General features: G+C 21.3%; 1 long non-coding RNA gene across 12 annotated transcripts; it reads left to right on the top strand.

Annotated features, from left to right (window-relative positions):
• Positions 1 to 5,628: 5,628 nt before the first annotated feature.
• Positions 5,629 to 17,968, top strand: LOC143378282 (uncharacterized). Of its 12 annotated transcripts, XR_013088078.1 has the most exons (5): positions 5,629 to 9,804; positions 10,399 to 10,472; positions 12,161 to 15,061; positions 16,744 to 17,557; positions 17,769 to 17,968. It is a non-coding gene; the product is annotated as an uncharacterized LOC143378282 (long non-coding RNA). The 12 variants fall into 12 exon arrangements; XR_013088068.1 differs by having other exon boundaries at positions 16,744 to 17,968; XR_013088074.1 differs by lacking the exons at positions 16,744 to 17,557; positions 17,769 to 17,968 and adding an exon at positions 15,839 to 16,192 and having other exon boundaries at positions 12,161 to 15,523.
• The last annotated feature ends 593 nt before the right edge of the window (positions 17,969 to 18,561 follow it).

Here is an 18,561-nt window from a genome sequence, read left to right on the forward strand (position 1 = left end):
TATTATTCTAGAGAAAAAATAGGTGTATAAATATAGAAAAATAGGTAAATAAATAGAGAAAAAATAGGTAAATTATCTAGAGAAAATATAGGTAAATGACTAGAGAAACAGTAGGTAAATAAATAGAGAGAAATAGGTAAATAAATAGAGAAAATATAGGTGTATAAATTAGAGAAAGAAAGAGGTAAATAAATAGAAAAAAGTAAATGAATAGAGAAAAAATTGGAAAATAAATAGAGAAAAAATAGGTAAATAAATAGAGAAAAAATAGGTAAATTATCTAGAGAAAATTAGGTAAATAAATAGAGAAAACAAAAGAGGTAAATAATTAGAGAAAAAAATAGGTAAATAAATACAGAAAAATAGGTAAATTAGGTAGAGAAAAAATAGGTGTATAAATAGAGAAAAATAGGTAAATAAATAGAGAAAAAATAGGTAAATTATCTAGAGAAAATTAGGTAAATAAATAGAGAAAACAAAAGAGGTAAATAATTAGAGAAAAAAATAGGTAAATAAATACAGAAAAATAGGTAAATTAGGTAGAGAAAAAATAGGTGTATAAATAGAGAAAAATAGGTAAATAAACCAAAGGAAAAAAGATAAATAAACAAATAGGTAAATAAATTAGAGGAAAAAATAGGTAAATAAACAGAGAAAAAATAGGAAAATAAATGAGAGAAAATATAGGTAAATAACTAGAGAAACAATAGGTAAATAAATAGAGAAATACAGGTAAACAAACCAAGGGAAAAAATATAAATAAAAAAATTGGTATATAAATTAGAGGAAAAAATAGGTAAATAAACAGAGAAAAATAGTTAATGAAGAAGAGAAAACAAAGTAGGTAAATAAATACAGAAAAAAGAGGTAAATAAACAAGAGAAAAATAGGTGTATAAATAGAGAAAAATAGCTAATTAAAAAAAATAGGTAAATAAATAGATGGAAAAAAAGGTAAATAAATAGAGAAAACAAAGGAGGTAAATAAATAGAGAAAAATAGGTAAATAAATGGAGAAAAAAGAGGTAAATAAGTAGAGAAAAATAGGTAAATAAATAGATAAAAAATAGGTAAATAAACTAGAGAAAAAAAGTGTATAAATACAGAAAAATAGCTAAATAAACCAAAGGAAAAAAGGTAAATAAAAAAATAGGTAAATAAATTAGAGGAAAAAATAGGTAAATAAACAGAGAAAAAATAGGAAAATAAATGAGAGAAAATATAGGTAAATGACTAGAGAAACAATAGGTAAATAAATAGAGAAAAATAGATAAATAAATAGAGAAAATATAGGTGTATAAATTTGAGAAAGAAAGAGGTAAATAAATAGAAAAAAGTAAATGAATAGAGAAAAAATTGGAAAATAAATAGAGAAAAAATAGGTAAATAAATAGAGAAAAAATAGGTAAATTATCTAGAGAAAAATAGGTAAATAAATAGAGAAAACAAAACAGGTAAATAAATAGAGAAAAAAATAGGTAAATAAATAGAGAAAAAATAGGTTAATAAAATAGGGAAAAATAGGTAAATAAACAGAGAAAAATAGGTAAATAAGTAGAGAAAACAAAGGAGGTAAATAAATAGAGAAAAATAGGAAAATAAATAGAGAAAAAATAGGTATATTATCTAGAGAAAAAATAGGTGTATAAATATAGATAAATAGCTATATAAATCAAAGAAAAAAAGGTAAATAAAAAAAACGTAAATAAATTAAAGGAAAAAATAGGTAAATAACTAGAGAAAATATAGGTAAATGACTAGAGAAACAGTAGGTAAATAAATAGAGAGAAATAGGTAAATAAATAGAGAAAATATAGGTGTATAAATTAGAGAAAGAAAGAGGTAAATAAATAGAAAAAAGTAAATGAATAGAGAAAAAATTGGAAAATAAATAGAGAAAAAATAGGTAAATAAATAGAGAAAAAATAGGTAAATTATCTAGAGAAAATTAGGTAAATAAGTAGAGAAAACAAAGGAGGTAAATAATTAGAGAAAAAAATAGGTAAATAAATACAGAAAAATAGGTAAATTAGGTAGAGAAAAAATAGGTGTATAAATAGAGAAAAATAGGTAAATAAACCAAAGGAAAAAAGATAAATAAACAAATAGGTAAATAAATTAGAGGAAGAAATAGGTAAATAAACAGAGAAAAAATAGGAAAATAAATGAGAGAAAATATAGGTAAATAACTAGAGAAACAATAGGTAAATAAATAGAGAAATATAGGTAAACAAACCAAGGGAAAAAAGATAAATAAAAAAATTGGTATATAAATTGGAGGAAAAAATAGGTAAATAAACAGAGAAAAATAGTTAATGAAGAAGAGAAAACAAAGTAGGTAAATAAATACAGAAAAAAGAGGTAAATAAACAAGAGAAAAATAGGTGTATAAATAGAGAAAAATAGCTAATTAAAAAAAATAGGTAAATAAATAGATGGAAAAAAAGGTAAATAAATAGAGAAAACAAAGGAGGTAAATAAATAGAGAAAAATAGGTAAATAAATGGAGAAAAAAGAGGTAAATAAGTAGAGAAAAATAGGTAAATAAATAGATAAAAAATAGGTAAATAAACTAGAGAAAAAAAGTGTATAAATACAGAAAAATAGCTAAATAAACCAAAGGAAAAAAGGTAAATAAATTAGAGGAAAAAATAGGTAACTAAACAGAGAAAAAATAGGAAAATAAATGAGAGAAAATATAGGTAAATAACTAGAGAAACAATAGGTAAATAAATAGAGAAAAATAGGTAAATAAATAGAGAAAATATAGGTGTATAAATTAGAGAAAGAAAGAGGTAAATAAATAGAGAAAATATAGGTGTATAAATTAGAGAAAGAAAGAGGTAAATAAATAGAAAAAATTTAATGAATAGAGAAAAAATTGGAAAATAAATAGAGAAAAAATATGTAAATAAATAGAGAAAAATAGGTAAATCATCTAGAGAAAAAATAGGTGTATAAATATAGATAAATAAATAAATAAATCAAAGAAAAAAAGGTAAATAAAACAATAGGTAAATAAATTAAAGGAAAAAATAGGTAAATATCTAGAGAAAAATAGGTGTATAAATAGAGAAAAATAGGTAATGAAGTACAGAAAACAAAGTAGGTAAATAAATACAGAAAATAGGTAAATAAATAGAGAAAAATAGGTAAATAATTTAGAGAAAAAAATAGGCAAATAAATAGAGAAAAATAGGTAATGAAGTAGAGAAAACAAAGTAGGTAAATAAATACAGAAAAAGGGGTAAATAACTGGAGAAAAAATACGTAAATAAATAGAGAAAACAAAAGAGGTAAATAAATAGAGAAAAAAGAGGGAAATAAATAGAGAAATATAGGTAAATTGGGTAGAGAAAAAATAGGTGTATAAATAGAGAAAAATAGGTAAATAAACCAAAGGAAAAAAGGTAAATAAAAAATAGGTAAATAAATTAGAGGAAAAAATAGGTAAATAAACAGAGAAAAATAGGTAATGAAGTAGAGAAAACAAAGTAGGTAAATAAATACAGAAAAAAGAGTTAAATAAACTAGAGAAAAAATAGGTGTATAAATAGAGAAAAATAGCTAATTAAAAAAAAATAGGTAAATAAATAGAGGGGAAAAAAGGTAAATAAATAGAGAAAACAAAAGAGGTAAATAATTAGAGAAAACAAAAGAGGTAAATAAATACAGAAAAATAGGTAAATTAGCTAGAGAAAAAGAGGTGTATAAATCGAGAAAAATAGGTAAATAAACCAAAGAAAAAAAGGTAAATAAAAAATAGGTAAATAAATTAGAGGAAAAAATAGGTAAATAAACAGAGAAAAATAGGTAATGAAGTAGAGAAAACAAAGTAGGTAAATAAATACAGAAAAAAGAGGTAAATAACTAGAGAAAAAATAGGTAAATGAATAGAGAAAAAATAGGTAAATTATCTAGAGAAAAAATAGGTAAATAAATAGAGAAAACAAAAGAGGTAAATAAATAGAGGGGAAAAAAGGTAAATAAATAGAGAAAACAAAGGAGGTAAATAAATAGAGAAAAATAGGTAAATAAATTAGAGAAAAAAATAGATAAATTAATTAGAGAAAAAATAGGTAAATAAACACAGAAAAAATTTGTAAATAAATTAGAAAAAAAATAGATAAAGAAATTGTGAAAAATAGGTAATGAAGTAGAGAGAACAAAGTAGGTAAATAAATACAGAAAAAAGAGGTACATAACTAGAGAAAAAATAGGTAAATAAATAGAGAAAAACAGGTAAATAAATAGAGAAAATATAGGTGTACAAATTAGAGAAAGAAAGAGGTAAATAAATAGAAAAAATTAAATGAATAGTGAAAAAATTGGAAAATAAATAGAGAAAAATGGGTAAATAAATATAGAAAAAATAGGTAAATTATCTAGAGAAAAAATAGGTAACTAAACAGAGAAAAAATAGGAAAATAAATGAGAGAAAATATAGGTAAGTAACTAGAGAAACAATAGGTAAATAAATAGAGAAAAATAGGTAAATAAATAGAGAAAATATAGGTGTATAAATTAGAGAAAGAAAGAGGTAAATAAATAGAGAAAATATAGGTGTATAAATTAGAGAAAGAAAGAGGTAAATAAATAGAAAAAATTTAATGAATAGAGAAAAAATTGGAAAATAAATAGAGAAAAAATATGTAAATAAATAGAGAAAAATAGGTAAATCATCTAGAGAAAAAATAGGTGTATAAATATAGATAAATAAATAAATAAATCAAAGAAAAAAAGGTAAATAAAACAATAGGTAAATAAATTAAAGGAAAAAATAGGTAAATATCTAGAGAAAAATAGGTGTATAAATAGAGAAAAATAGGTAATGAAGTACAGAAATCAAAGTAGGTAAATAAATACAGAAAATAGGTAAATAAATAGAGAAAAATAGGTAAATAATTTAGAGGAAAAAATAGGCAAATAAATAGAGAAAAATAGGTAATGAAGTAGAGAAAACAAAGTAGGTAAATAAATACAGAAAAAGAGGTAAATAACTAGAGAAAAAATACGTAAATAAAAATAGAAAACAAAAGAGGTAAATAAATAGAGAAAAAAGAGGGAAATAAATAGAGAAATATAGGTAAATTGGGTAGAGAAAAAATAGGTGTATAAATAGAGAAAAATAGGTAAATAAATTAGAGAAAAAAATAGATAAATTAATTAGAGAAAAAATGGGTAAATAAACACAGAAAAAATTTGTAAATAAATTAGAAAAAAAATAGATAAAGAAATTGTGAAAAATAGGTAATGAAGTAGAGAGAACAAAGTAGGTAAATAAATACAGAAAAAAGAGGTAAATAACTAGAGAAAAAATAGGTAAATAAATAGAGAAAAACAGGTAAATAAATAGAGAAAATATAGGTGTACAAATTAAAGAAAGAAAGAGGTAAATAAATAGAAAAAATTAAATGAATAGAGAAAAAATTGTAAAATAAATAGAGAAAAATGGGTAAATAAATATAGAAAAAATAGGTAAATTATCTAGAGAAAAAATAGGTAACTAAACAGAGAAAAAATAGGAAAATAAATGAGAGAAAATATAGGTAAATAACTAGAGAAACAATAGGTAAATAAATAGAGAAAAATAGGTAAATAAATAGAGAAATTATAGGTGTATAAATTAGAGAAAGAAAGAGGTAAATAAATAGAGAAAATATAGGTGTATAAATTAGAGAAAGAAAGAGGTAAATAAATAGAAAAAATTTAATGAATAGAGAAAAAATTGGAAAATAAATAGAGAAAAAATATGTAAATAAATAGAGAAAAATAGGTAAATCATCTAGAGAAAAAATAGGTGTATAAATATAGATAAATAAATAAATAAATCAAAGAAAAAAAGGTAAATAAAACAATAGGTAAATAAATTAAAGGAAAAAATAGGTAAATATCTAGAGAAAAATAGGTGTATAAATAGAGAAAAATAGGTAATGAAGTACAGAAAACAAAGTAGGTAAATAAATACAGAAAATAGGTAAATAAATAGAGAAAAATAGGTAAATAATTTAGAGAAAAAAATAGGCAAATAAATAGAGAAAAATAGGTAATGAAGTAGAGAAAACAAAGTAGGTAAATAAATACAGAAAAAGAGGTAAATAACTAGAGAAAAAATACGTAAATAAATAGAGAAAACAAAAGAGGTAAATAAATAGAGAAAAAAGAGGGAAATAAATAGAGAAATATAGGTAAATTGGGTAGAGAAAAAATAGGTGTATAAATAGAGAAAAATAGGTAAATAAACCAAAGGAAAAAAGGTAAATAAAAAATAGGTAAATAAATTAGAGGAAAAAATAGGTAAATAAACAGAGAAAAATAGGTAATGAAGTAGAGAAAACAAAGTAGGTAAATAAATACAGAAAAAAGAGGTAAATAAACTAGAGAAAAAATAGGTGTATAAATAGAGAAAAATAGCTAATTAAAAAAAAATAGGTAAATAAATAGAGGGGAAAAAAGGTAAATAAATAGAGAAAACAAAAGAGGTAAATAATTAGAGAAAACAAAAGAGGTAAATAAATACAGAAAAATAGGTAAATTAGCTAGAGAAAAAGAGGTGTATAAATAGAGAAAAATAGGTAAATAAACCAAAGAAAAAAAGGTAAATAAAAAATAGGTAAATAAATTAGAGGAAAAAATAGGTAAATAAACAGAGAAAAATAGGTAATGAAGTAGAGAAAACAAAGTAGGTAAATAAATACAGAAAAAAGAGGTAAATAACTAGAGAAAAAATAGGTAAATGAATAGAGAAAAAATAGGTAAATTATCTAGAGAAAAAATAGGTAAATAAATAGAGAAAACAAAAGAGGTAAATAAATAGAGGGGAAAAAAGGTAAATAAATAGAGAAAACAAAGGAGGTAAATAAATAGAGAAAAATAGGTAAATAAATTAGAGAAAAAAATAGATAAATTAATTAGAGAAAAAATAGGTAAATAAACACAGAAAAAATTTGTAAATAAATTAGAAAAAAAATAGATAAAGAAATTGTGAAAAATAGGTAATGAAGTAGAGAGAACAAAGTAGGTAAATAAATACAGAAAAAAGAGGTAAATAACTAGAGAAAAAATAGGTAAATAAATAGAGAAAAACAGGTAAATAAATAGAGAAAATATAGGTGTACAAATTAAAGAAAGAAAGAGGTAAATAAATAGAAAAAATTAAATGAATAGAGAAAAAATTGGAAAATAAATAGAGAAAAATGGGTAAATAAATATAGAAAAAATAGGTAAATTATCTAGAGAAAAAATAGGTAACTAAACAGAGAAAAAATAGGAAAATAAATGAGAGAAAATATAGGTAAATAACTAGAGAAACAATAGGTAAATAAATAGAGAAAAATAGGTAAATAAATAGAGAAAATATAGGTGTATAAATTAGAGAAAGAAAGAGGTAAATAAATAGAGAAAATATAGGTGTATAAATTAGAGAAAGAAAGAGGTAAATAAATAGAAAAAATTTAATGAATAGAGAAAAAATTGGAAAATAAATAGAGAAAAAATATGTAAATAAATAGAGAAAAATAGGTAAATCATCTAGAGAAAAAATAGGTGTATAAATATAGATAAATAAATAAATAAATCAAAGAAAAAAAGGTAAATAAAACAATAGGTAAATAAATTAAAGGAAAAAATAGGTAAATATCTAGAGAAAAATAGGTGTATAAATAGAGAAAAATAGGTAATGAAGTACAGAAAACAAAGTAGGTAAATAAATACAGAAAATAGGTAAATAAATAGAGAAAAATAGGTAAATAATTTAGAGAAAAAAATAGGCAAATAAATAGAGAAAAATAGGTAATGAAGTAGAGAAAACAAAGTAGGTAAATAAATACAGAAAAAGAGGTAAATAACTAGAGAAAAAATACGTAAATAAATAGAGAAAACAAAAGAGGTAAATAAATAGAGAAAAAAGAGGGAAATAAATAGAGAAATATAGGTAAATTGGGTAGAGAAAAAATGGTGTATAAATAGAGAAAAATAGGTAAATAAACCAAAGAAAAAAAGGTAAATAAAAAATAGGTAAATAAATTAGAGGAAAAAATAGGTAAATAAACAGAGAAAAATAGGTAATGAAGTAGAGAAAACAAAGTAGGTAAATAAATACAGAAAAAAGAGGTAAATAACTAGAGAAAAAATAGGTAAATGAATAGAGAAAAAATAGGTAAATTATCTAGAGAAAAAATAGGTAAATAAATAGAGAAAACAAAAGAGGTAAATAAATAGAGGGGAAAAAAGGTAAATAAATAGAGAAAACAAAGGAGGTAAATAAATAGAGAAAAATAGGTAAATAAATTAGAGAAAAAATAGATAAATTAATTAGAGAAAAAATAGGTAAATAAACACAGAAAAAATTTGTAAATAAATTAGAAAAAAAATAGATAAAGAAATTGTGAAAAATAGGTAATGAAGTAGAGAGAACAAAGTAGGTAAATAAATACAGAAAAAAGAGGTAAATAACTAGAGAAAAAATAGGTAAATAAATAGAGAAAAACAGGTAAATAAATAGAGAAAATATAGGTGTACAAATTAGAGAAAGAAAGAGGTAAATAAATAGAAAAAATTAAATGAATAGAGAAAAAATTGGAAAATAAATAGAGAAAAATGGGTAAATAAATATAGAAAAAATAGGTAAATTATCTAGAGAAAAAATAGGTAAATAAATAGAGAAAACAAAAGAGGTAAATAATTAGAGAAAACAAAAGAGGTAAATAAATACAGAAAAATAGGTAAATTAGCTAGAGAAAAAATAGGTGTATAAATAGAGAAAAACAGGTAAATAAACCAAAGAAAAAAAGTTAAATAAAAAATAGGTAAATAAATTAGAGGAAAAAATAGGTAAATAAACAGAGAAAAATACGTAAATAAATGAGAGAGAAAAATAGGTAAATATATAGAGAAAAATAGGTAAATAAATAGAGAAAAAGTAGGTAAATATAATAGAGAAAAAGTAGGTAAATAAACAGAGAAAAAATAGGTAAATTATCTAGAGAAAGATAGGTAAATAAATAGATAAAACAAAAGAGGTAAATAAATAGAGAAAAAAGTAGGTAAATAAATACAGAAAAATAGGTAAATTAGGTAGAGAAAAAATAGGTGTATAAATAGAGAAAATAGCTAATTAAAAAAATAGGTAAATAAATAGAGGGAAAAAAACGTAAATAAATACAGAAAACAAAGGAGGTAAGGAATAGAGAAAAAATAGATAAATAAATAGAGAAAAAAGAGGTAAATAAGTAGAGAAAAATAGGTAAAAAAATAGATAAAAAATAGGTAAATAAACTAGAGAAAAAATAAGTGTATAAATACAGAAAAATAGCTAAATAAATCAAGGAAAAAAAGGTAAATAAAAAAATAGGTAAATAAATTAGAGGAAAAAATAGGTAACTAAACAGCAAAAATAGGTAAATAAATGTGACAAAAAATAGGTAAATATATAGAGAAAAAATAAGAAAATAAATAGAGAAAACAAAAGAGGTAAATAAATAGAGAAAAAATAGGGAAATAAATAGAGAAAAATAGGTAAATTAGGTAGAGAAAAAGTAGGTGTATAAATAGAGAAAAATAGGTAAATAAACCAAAGGAAAAGAGGTAAATAAAAAAAGGATATATAAATTAGAGGAAAAAATAGGTAAATAAACAGAGAAAAAATAGGTAAATAAATACAGAAAAATAGGTAAATTAGGTAGAGAAAAAATAGGTGTATAAATAGAGAAAAATAGCTAATTAAAAAAAATAGGTAAATAAATAGAGGGAAAAAAGGTAAATAAATAGAGAAAACAAAGGAGGTAAATAAATAGAGAAAAAATAGGTAAATAAATTAGAGGAAAAAATAGATAAATAAATTAGAGGAAAAAATAGGTAAATAAACAGAGAAAAAATTTGTAAATAAATTACAGAAAAAAATAGATAAAGAAATTGTGAAAAATAGGTAATGAAGTAGAGAATACAAAGGAGGTAAATAAATACAGAAAATAGGTAAATAAATAGAGAAAAATAGGTAAATAATTTAGAGGAAAAATAGGCAAATAAATAGAGAAAAATAGGTAATGAAGTAGAGAAAACAAAGTAGGTAAATAAATACAGAAAAAGAGGTAAATAACTAGAGAAAAAATAGGTAAATAAATAGAGAAAACAAAAGAGGTAAATAAACTAGAGAAAAAATAGGTAAATTATCTAGAGAAAAATAGGTAAATAAATAGATAAAACAAAAGAGGTTAATAAATAGAGAAAAAAGTAGGTAAATAAATACAGAAAAATAGGTAAATTAGGTAGAGAAAAAATAGGTGTATAAATAGAGAAAAATAGGTAATGAAGTACAGAAAACAAAGTAGGTAAATAAATACAGAAAAAAGAGGTAAATAAATTAGAGGATAAAATAGGTAACTAAACAGAGCAAAAATAGGTAAATAAATGAGAGAAAAAAATAGGTAAATATATAGAGAAAAAATAGGAAAATAAATAGAGAAAACAAAAGAGGTAAATAAATAGAGAAAAAATAGGGAAGTAAATAGAGAAAAATAGGTAAATTAGGTAGAGAAAAAATAGGTAAATAAATTAGAGGAAAAAATAGATAAATAAATTAGAGGGAAAAATAGGTAAATAAACAGAGAAAAAATTTGTAAATAAATTAGAGAAAAAATAGATAAAGAAATTGTGAAACATAGGTAATGAAGTAGAGAAAACAAAGTAGGTAAATAAATACAGAAAAAAGAGGTAAATAACTAGAAAAAAAATAGGTAAATAAATAGAGAAAAACAGGTAAATAAATAGAGAAAATATAGGTGTATAAATTAGAGAAAGAAAGAGGTAATAAATAGAAAAAAGTAAATGAATAGAGAAAAAATTGGAAAATAAATAGAGGAAAAATAGGTAAATAAATATAGAAAAAATAGATAAATTATCTAGAGAAAAAATATGTAAATAAATAGAGAAAAATAGGTAAATTATCTAGAGAAAAATAGGTAAATAAATAGAGAAAACAAAACAGGTAAATAAATAGAGAAAAAATAGGTAAATAAATACAGAAAAATAGGTAAATTAGGTAGAGAAAAAATAGGTGTATAAATAGAGAAAATAGGTAATGAAGTACAGAAAACAAAGTAGGTAAATAACTAGAGAAAAAATAGGTAAATAAATAGAGATAACAAAAGAGGTAAATAAATAGAGAAAAATAGGGAAATAAATAGGAAAAATAGGTAAATCATCTAGAGAAAAAATAGGTGTATAAATTAGAGAAAGGAAGAGGTAAATAAATAGAAACAAGTAAATGAATAGAGAAAAAATTGGAAAATAAATAGAGAAAAAATAGGTAAATAAATAGAGAAAAAATATTTAAATTATCTAGAGAAAAATAGGTAAATAAATAGAGAAAACAAAAGAGGTAAATAAGTAGAGAAAAAATAGGTGTATAAATTGAGAAAAATAGGTAAATAAACCAAAGGAAAAAAGATAAATAAAAAAATTGGTATATAAATTAGAGGAAAAAATAGGTAAATAAACAGAGAAAAATAGTTAATGAAGTAGAGAAAACAAAGTAGGTAAAAAAATTCAGAAAAAGAGGTAAATAAACTAGAGAAAAAATAGGTGTATAAATAGAGAAAAATAGCTAATTAAAAAAAATAGGTAAATAAATAGATGGAAAAAAACGTAAATAAATAGAGAAAACGAAGGAGGTAAATAAATAGAGAAAAATAGGTAAATAAATAGAGAAAAAAGAGGTAAATAAAATAGGGAAAAATAGGTAAATAAACAGAGAAAAATAGGTAAATAAGTAGAGAAAACAAAAGAGGTAAACAAATAAAGAAAAAATAGGAAAATAAGTAGAGAAAAATAGGTAAATTATCTGGAGAAAAAATGGGTGTATAAATAGAGATAAATAGCTAAATATATCAAAGAAAAAAAGGTAAATAAAAAAATATGTAAAGAAATTAGAGGAAAAAATAGGTAAATTAGTGAGAAAGAAAAATGCGTAAATAACTAGAGAAAAAATTGGTAACTAAATAGAGTAAAATTGGTAAATAAATAGAGAAAAATAGGTAAATAAAATAGGGAAACATAGGTAAATAAACAGAGAAAAATAGGTAAATTAGCTAGAGAAAAAATAGGTGTATAAATAGAGAAAAATAGGTAAATAAACCAAAGAAAAAAAGTTAAATAAAAAATAGGTAAATAAATTAGAGGAAAAAATAGGTAAATAAACAGAGAAAAATACGTAAATAAATGAGAGAGAAAAATAGGTAAATATATAGAGAAAAATAGGTAAATAAATAGAGAAAAAGTAGGTAAATATAATAGAGAAAAAGTAGGTAAATAAACAGAGAAAAAATAGGTAAATTATCTAGAGAAAGATAGGTAAATAAATAGATAAAACAAAAGAGGTAAATAAATAGAGAAAAAAGTAGGTAAATAAATACAGAAAAATAGGTAAATTAGGTAGAGAAAAAATAGGTGTATAAATAGAGAAAATAGCTAATTAAAAAAAATAGGTAAATAAATAGAGGGAAAAAAACGTAAATAAATACAGAAAACAAAGGAGGTAAGGAATAGAGAAAAAATAGATAAATAAATAGAGAAAAAAGAGGTAAATAAGTAGAGAAAAATAGGTAAAAAAATAGATAAAAAATAGGTAAATAAACTAGAGAAAAAATAAGTGTATAAATACAGAAAAATAGCTAAATAAATCAAGGAAAAAAAGGTAAATAAAAAAATAGGTAAATAAATTAGAGGAAAAAATAGGTAACTAAACAGCAAAAATAGGTAAATAAATGTGACAAAAATAGGTAAATATATAGAGAAAAAATAAGAAAATAAATAGAGAAAACAAAAGAGGTAAATAAATAGAGAAAAAATAGGGAAATAAATAGAGAAAAATAGGTAAATTAGGTAGAGAAAAAGTAGGTGTATAAATAGAGAAAAATAGGTAAATAAACCAAAGGAAAAGAGGTAAATAAAAAAAGGATATATAAATTAGAGGAAAAAATAGGTAAATAAACAGAGAAAAAATAGGTAAATAAATACAGAAAAATAGGTAAATTAGGTAGAGAAAAAATAGGTGTATAAATAGAGAAAAATAGCTAATTAAAAAAAATAGGTAAATAAATAGAGGGAAAAAAGGTAAATAAATAAAGAAAACAAAGGAGGTAAATAAATAGAGAAAAAATAGGTAAATAAATTAGAGGAAAAAATAGATAAATAAATTAGAGGAAAAAATAGGTAAATAAACAGAGAAAAAATTTGTAAATAAATTACAGAAAAAAATAGATAAAGAAATTGTGAAAAATAGGTAATGAAGTAGAGAATACAAAGGAGGTAAATAAATACAGAAAATAGGTAAATAAATAGAGAAAAATAGGTAAATAATTTAGAGGAAAAATAGGCAAATAAATAGAGAAAAATAGGTAATGAAGTAGAGAAAACAAAGTAGGTAAATAAATACAGAAAAAGAGGTAAATAACTAGAGAAAAAATAGGTAAATAAATAGAGAAAACAAAAGAGGTAAATAAACTAGAGAAAAAATAGGTAAATTATCTAGAGAAAAATAGGTAAATAAATAGATAAAACAAAAGAGGTTAATAAATAGAGAAAAAAGTAGGTAAATAAATACAGAAAAATAGGTAAATTAGGTAGAGAAAAAATAGGTGTATAAATAGAGAAAAATAGGTAATGAAGTACAGAAAACAAAGTAGGTAAATAAATACAGAAAAAAGAGGTAAATAAATTAGAGGATAAAATAGGTAACTAAACAGAGCAAAAATAGGTAAATAAATGAGAGAAAAAAATAGGTAAATATATAGAGAAAAAATAGGAAAATAAATAGAGAAAACAAAAGAGGTAAATAAATAGAGAAAAAATAGGGAAGTAAATAGAGAAAAATAGGTAAATTAGGTAGAGAAAAAATAGGTAAATAAATTAGAGGAAAAAATAGATAAATAAATTAGAGGGAAAAATAGGTAAATAAACAGAGAAAAAATTTGTAAATAAATTAGAGAAAAAATAGATAAAGAAATTGTGAAACATAGGTAATGAAGTAGAGAAAACAAAGTAGGTAAATAAATACAGAAAAAAGAGGTAAATAACTAGAAAAAAAATAGGTAAATAAATAGAGAAAAACAGGTAAATAAATAGAGAAAAAATAGGTAAATAAATACAGAAAAATAGGTAAATTAGGTAGAGAAAAAATAGGTGTATAAATAGAGAAAATAGGTAATGAAGTACAGAAAACAAAGTAGGTAAATAACTAGAGAAAAAATAGGTAAATAAATAGAGAAAACAAAAGAGGTAAATAAATAGAGAAAAATAGGGAAATAAATAGAGAAAAATAGGTAAATCATCTAGAGAAAAAATAGGTGTATAAATTAGAGAAAGGAAGAGGTAAATAAATAGAAACAAGTAAATGAATAGAGAAAAAATTGGAAAATAAATAGAGAAAAAATAGGTAAATAAATAGAGAAAAAATATTTAAATTATCTAGAGAAAAATAGGTAAATAAATAGAGAAAACAAAAGAGGTAAATAAGTAGAGAAAAAATAGGTGTATAAATTGAGAAAAATAGGTAAATAAACCAAAGGAAAAAAGATAAATAAAAAAATTGGTATATAAATTAGAGGAAAAAATAGGTAAATAAACAGAGAAAAATAGTTAATGAAGTAGAGAAAACAAAGTAGGTAAAAAAATTCAGAAAAAGAGGTAAATAAACTAGAGAAAAAATAGGTGTATAAATAGAGAAAAATAGCTAATTAAAAAAAATAGGTAAATAAATAGATGGAAAAAAACGTAAATAAATAGAGAAAACGAAGGAGGTAAATAAATAGAGAAAAATAGGTAAATAAATAGAGAAAAAAGAGGTAAATAAGTAGAGAAAAATAGGTAATTAAATAGATAAAAAATAGGTAAATAAACTAGAGAAAGAAAGTGTATAAATACAGAAAAATAGCTAAATAAACCAAAGGAAAAAGGTAAATAAACAAATAGGTAAATAAATTAAAGGAAAAAATAGGTAACTAAACAGAGAAAAAATAGGAAAATAAATGAGAGAAAATATAGGTAAATAACTAGAGAAACAATAGGTAAGTAAATAGAAAAAAATTGGCAAATAAATAGAGAAAAATAGGTAATGAAGTAGAGAAAACAAAGTAGGTAAATAAATACAGAAAAAAGAGGTAAATAACTAGAGAAAAATAGTTAAGTAAATAGAGAAAACAAAAGAGGTAAATAAATAGAGAAAAAATAGGTAAATAAAATAGGGAAAAATAGGTAAATAAATAGAGAAAAAGTAGGTAAATAAAATAGGGAAAAATAGGTAAATAAACAGAGAAAAATAGGTAAATAAGTAGAGAAAACAAAAGAGGTAAACAAATAAAGAAAAAATAGGAAAATAAGTAGAGAAAAAATAGGTAAATTATCTGGAGAAAAAATGGGTGTATAAATAGAGATAAATAGCTAAATATATCAAAGAAAAAAAGGTAAATAAAAAAATATGTAAAGAAATTAGAGGAAAAAATAGGTAAATTAGTGAGAAAGAAAAATGCGTAAATAACTAGAGAAAAAATTGGTAACTAAATAGAGTAAAATTGGTAAATAAATAGAGAAAAATAGGTAAATAAAATAGGGAAACATAGGTAAATAAACAGAGAAAAATAGGTAAATAAGTAGAGAAAACAAAAGAGGTAAATAAATAGAGAAAAATAGGAAGATAAATAGAGAAAAAATAGGTAAATTATATAGAAAGAAAATAGTTGTATAAATAGAGATAAATAGCTAAATAAATCAAAGAAAAAAAGGTAAATAAAAAAATAGGTAAATAAATTAGAGGAAAAAATAGGTAAATAACTAGAGAAAAATAGGTAAATAAATAGAGAAAACAAAACAGGTAAATAAATAGAGAAAAATAGGAAAATAAATAGAGAAAAAATAGGTAAATTATCTAGAGAAAAAATAGGTGTATAAATATAGATAAGTAGCTAAATAAATCAAAGAAAAAAAGGTAAATAAAAAAATAGGTAAATAAACTAGAGAAAAAAATAGGTAAATAAATTAGAGAAAAAATAGGTAAATTATCTAGAGAAAAATAGGTGTATAAATATAGATAAATAGCTACATAAATCAAAGAAAAAAAGGTAAATAAAAAAATAGGTAAATAAATTAAAGGAAAAAATAGGTAAATAAACAGAGAAAAAATAGGAAAATAAATGAGAGAAAAATAGGTAAATAAATAGAGAATATATATTTAAATTATCAAGAGAAAAATAGGTAAATAAATAGAGAAAACTAGATAAATAAATAGAGAAAATATAGGTGTATAAATTTGAGAAAGAAAAAGGTAAATAAATAGAAAAAAGTAAATGAATAGAGAAAAAATTGGAAAATAAATAGAGAAAAATAGGTAAATAAATAGAGAATATATATTTAAATTATCTAGAGAAAAATAGGTAAATAAATAGAGAAAACAAAAGAGGTAAATAAAAGAGAAAAAATTGGGAAATAAATACAGAAAAATAGGTCAATTATGTAGAGAAAAAATAGGTGTATAAATAGAGAAAAATAGGTAAATAAATAGAGAAAATATAGGTGTATAAATTAGAGAAAGTAAGAGGTAAATAAATAGAAAAAAGTAAATGAATAGAGAAAAAATTGGAAAATAAATAGAGAAAAAATAGGTAAATAAATATAGAAAAAATAGATAAATTATCTAGAGAAAAAATATGTAAATAAATAGAGAAAAATAGGTAAATTATCTAGAGAAAAATAGGTAAATAAATAGAGAAAACAAAAGAGGTAAATAAATAGAGAAAAATAGGGAAATAAATAGAGAAAAATAGGTAAATCATCTAGAGAAAAAATAGGTGTATAAATTAGAGAAAGGAAGAGGTAAATAAATAGAAAAAAGTAAATGAATAGAGAAAAAATTGGAAAATAAATAGAGAAAAAATAGGTAAATAAATAGAGAAAAAATATTTAAATTATCTAGAGAAAAATAGGTAAATAAATAGAGAAAACAAAAGAGGTAAATAAGTAGAGAAAAAATAGGTGTATAAATAGAGAAAAATAGGTAAATAAACCAAAGGAAAAAAGATAAATAAAAAAATTGGTATATAAATTAGAGGAAAAAATAGGTAAATAAACAGAGAAAAATAGTTAATGAAGTAGAGAAAACAAAGTAGGTAAAAAAAATCAGAAAAAGAGGTAAATAAACTAGAGAAAAAATAGGTGTATAAATAGAGAAAAATAGCTAATTAAAAAAAATAGGTAAATAAATAGATGGAAAAAAACGTAAATAAATAGAGAAAACAAAGGAGGTAAATAAATAGAGAAAAATAGGTAAATAAATAGAGAAAAAAGAGGTAAATAAGTAGAGAAAAATAGGTAAATAAATAGATAAAAAATAGGTAAATAAACTAGAGAAAGAAAGTGTATAAATACAGAAAAATAGCTAAATAAACCAAAGGAAAAAGGTAAATAAACAAATAGGTAAATAAATTAGAGGAAAAAATAGGTAACTAAACAGAGAAAAAATAGGAAAATAAATGAGAGAAAATATAGGTAAATAACTAGAGAAACAATAGGTAAGTAAATAGAAAAAAATAGGCAAATAAATAGAGAAAAATAGGTAATGAAGTAGAGAAAACAAAGTAGGTAAATAAATACAGAAAAAAGAGGTAAATAACTAGAGAAAAAATAGTTAAGTAAATAGAGAAAACAAAAGAGGTAAATAAATAGAGAAAAAATAGGTAAATAAAATAGGGAAAAATAGGTAAATAAATAGAGAAAAAATAGGTAAATAAAATAGGGAAAAATAGGTAAATAAACAGAGAAAAATAGGTAAATAAGTAGAGAAAACAAAAGAGGTAAATAAATAGAGAAAAATAGGAAAATAAATAGAGAAAAAATAGGTAAATTATATAGAAAGAAAATAGTTGTATAAATAGAGATAAATAGCTAAATAAATCAAAGAAAAAAAGGTAAATAAAAAAATAGGTAAATAAAATAGAGGAAATAATAGGTAAATAACTAGAGAAAAATAGGTAAATAAATAGAGAAAACAAAACAGGTAAATAAATAGAGAAAAATAGGAAAATAAATAGAGAAAAAATAGTTAAGTAAATAGAGAAAACAAAAGAGGTAAATAAATAGAGAAAAAATAGGTAAATAAAATAGGGAAAAATAGGTAAATAAATAGAGAAAAAATAGGTAAATAAAATAGGGAAAAATAGGTAAATAAACAGAGAAAAATAGGTAAATAAGTAGAGAAAACAAAAGAGGTAAACAAATAAAGAAAAAATAGGAAAATAAGTAGAGAAAAAATAGGTAAATTATCTGGAGAAAAAATGGGTGTATAAATAGAGATAAATAGCTAATTAAAAAAAATAGGTAAATAAATAGAGGGGAAAAAGGTAAATAAATAGAGAAAACAAAGCAGGTAAATAAATAGAGAAAAAATAGGTAAATAAATTAGAGAAAAAAATAGATAAATAAATTAGAGGAAAAAATAGGTAAATAAACAGAGAAAAAATTAGTAAATAAATTAGAGAAAAAATAGATAAAGAAATAGTGAAAAATAGGTAAATTA

This window comes from Andrena cerasifolii, unplaced genomic scaffold, assembly GCF_050908995.1.
Source record: "Andrena cerasifolii isolate SP2316 unplaced genomic scaffold, iyAndCera1_principal scaffold2088, whole genome shotgun sequence".
Lineage (NCBI taxonomy): Eukaryota > Metazoa > Arthropoda > Insecta > Hymenoptera > Andrenidae > Andrena > Andrena cerasifolii.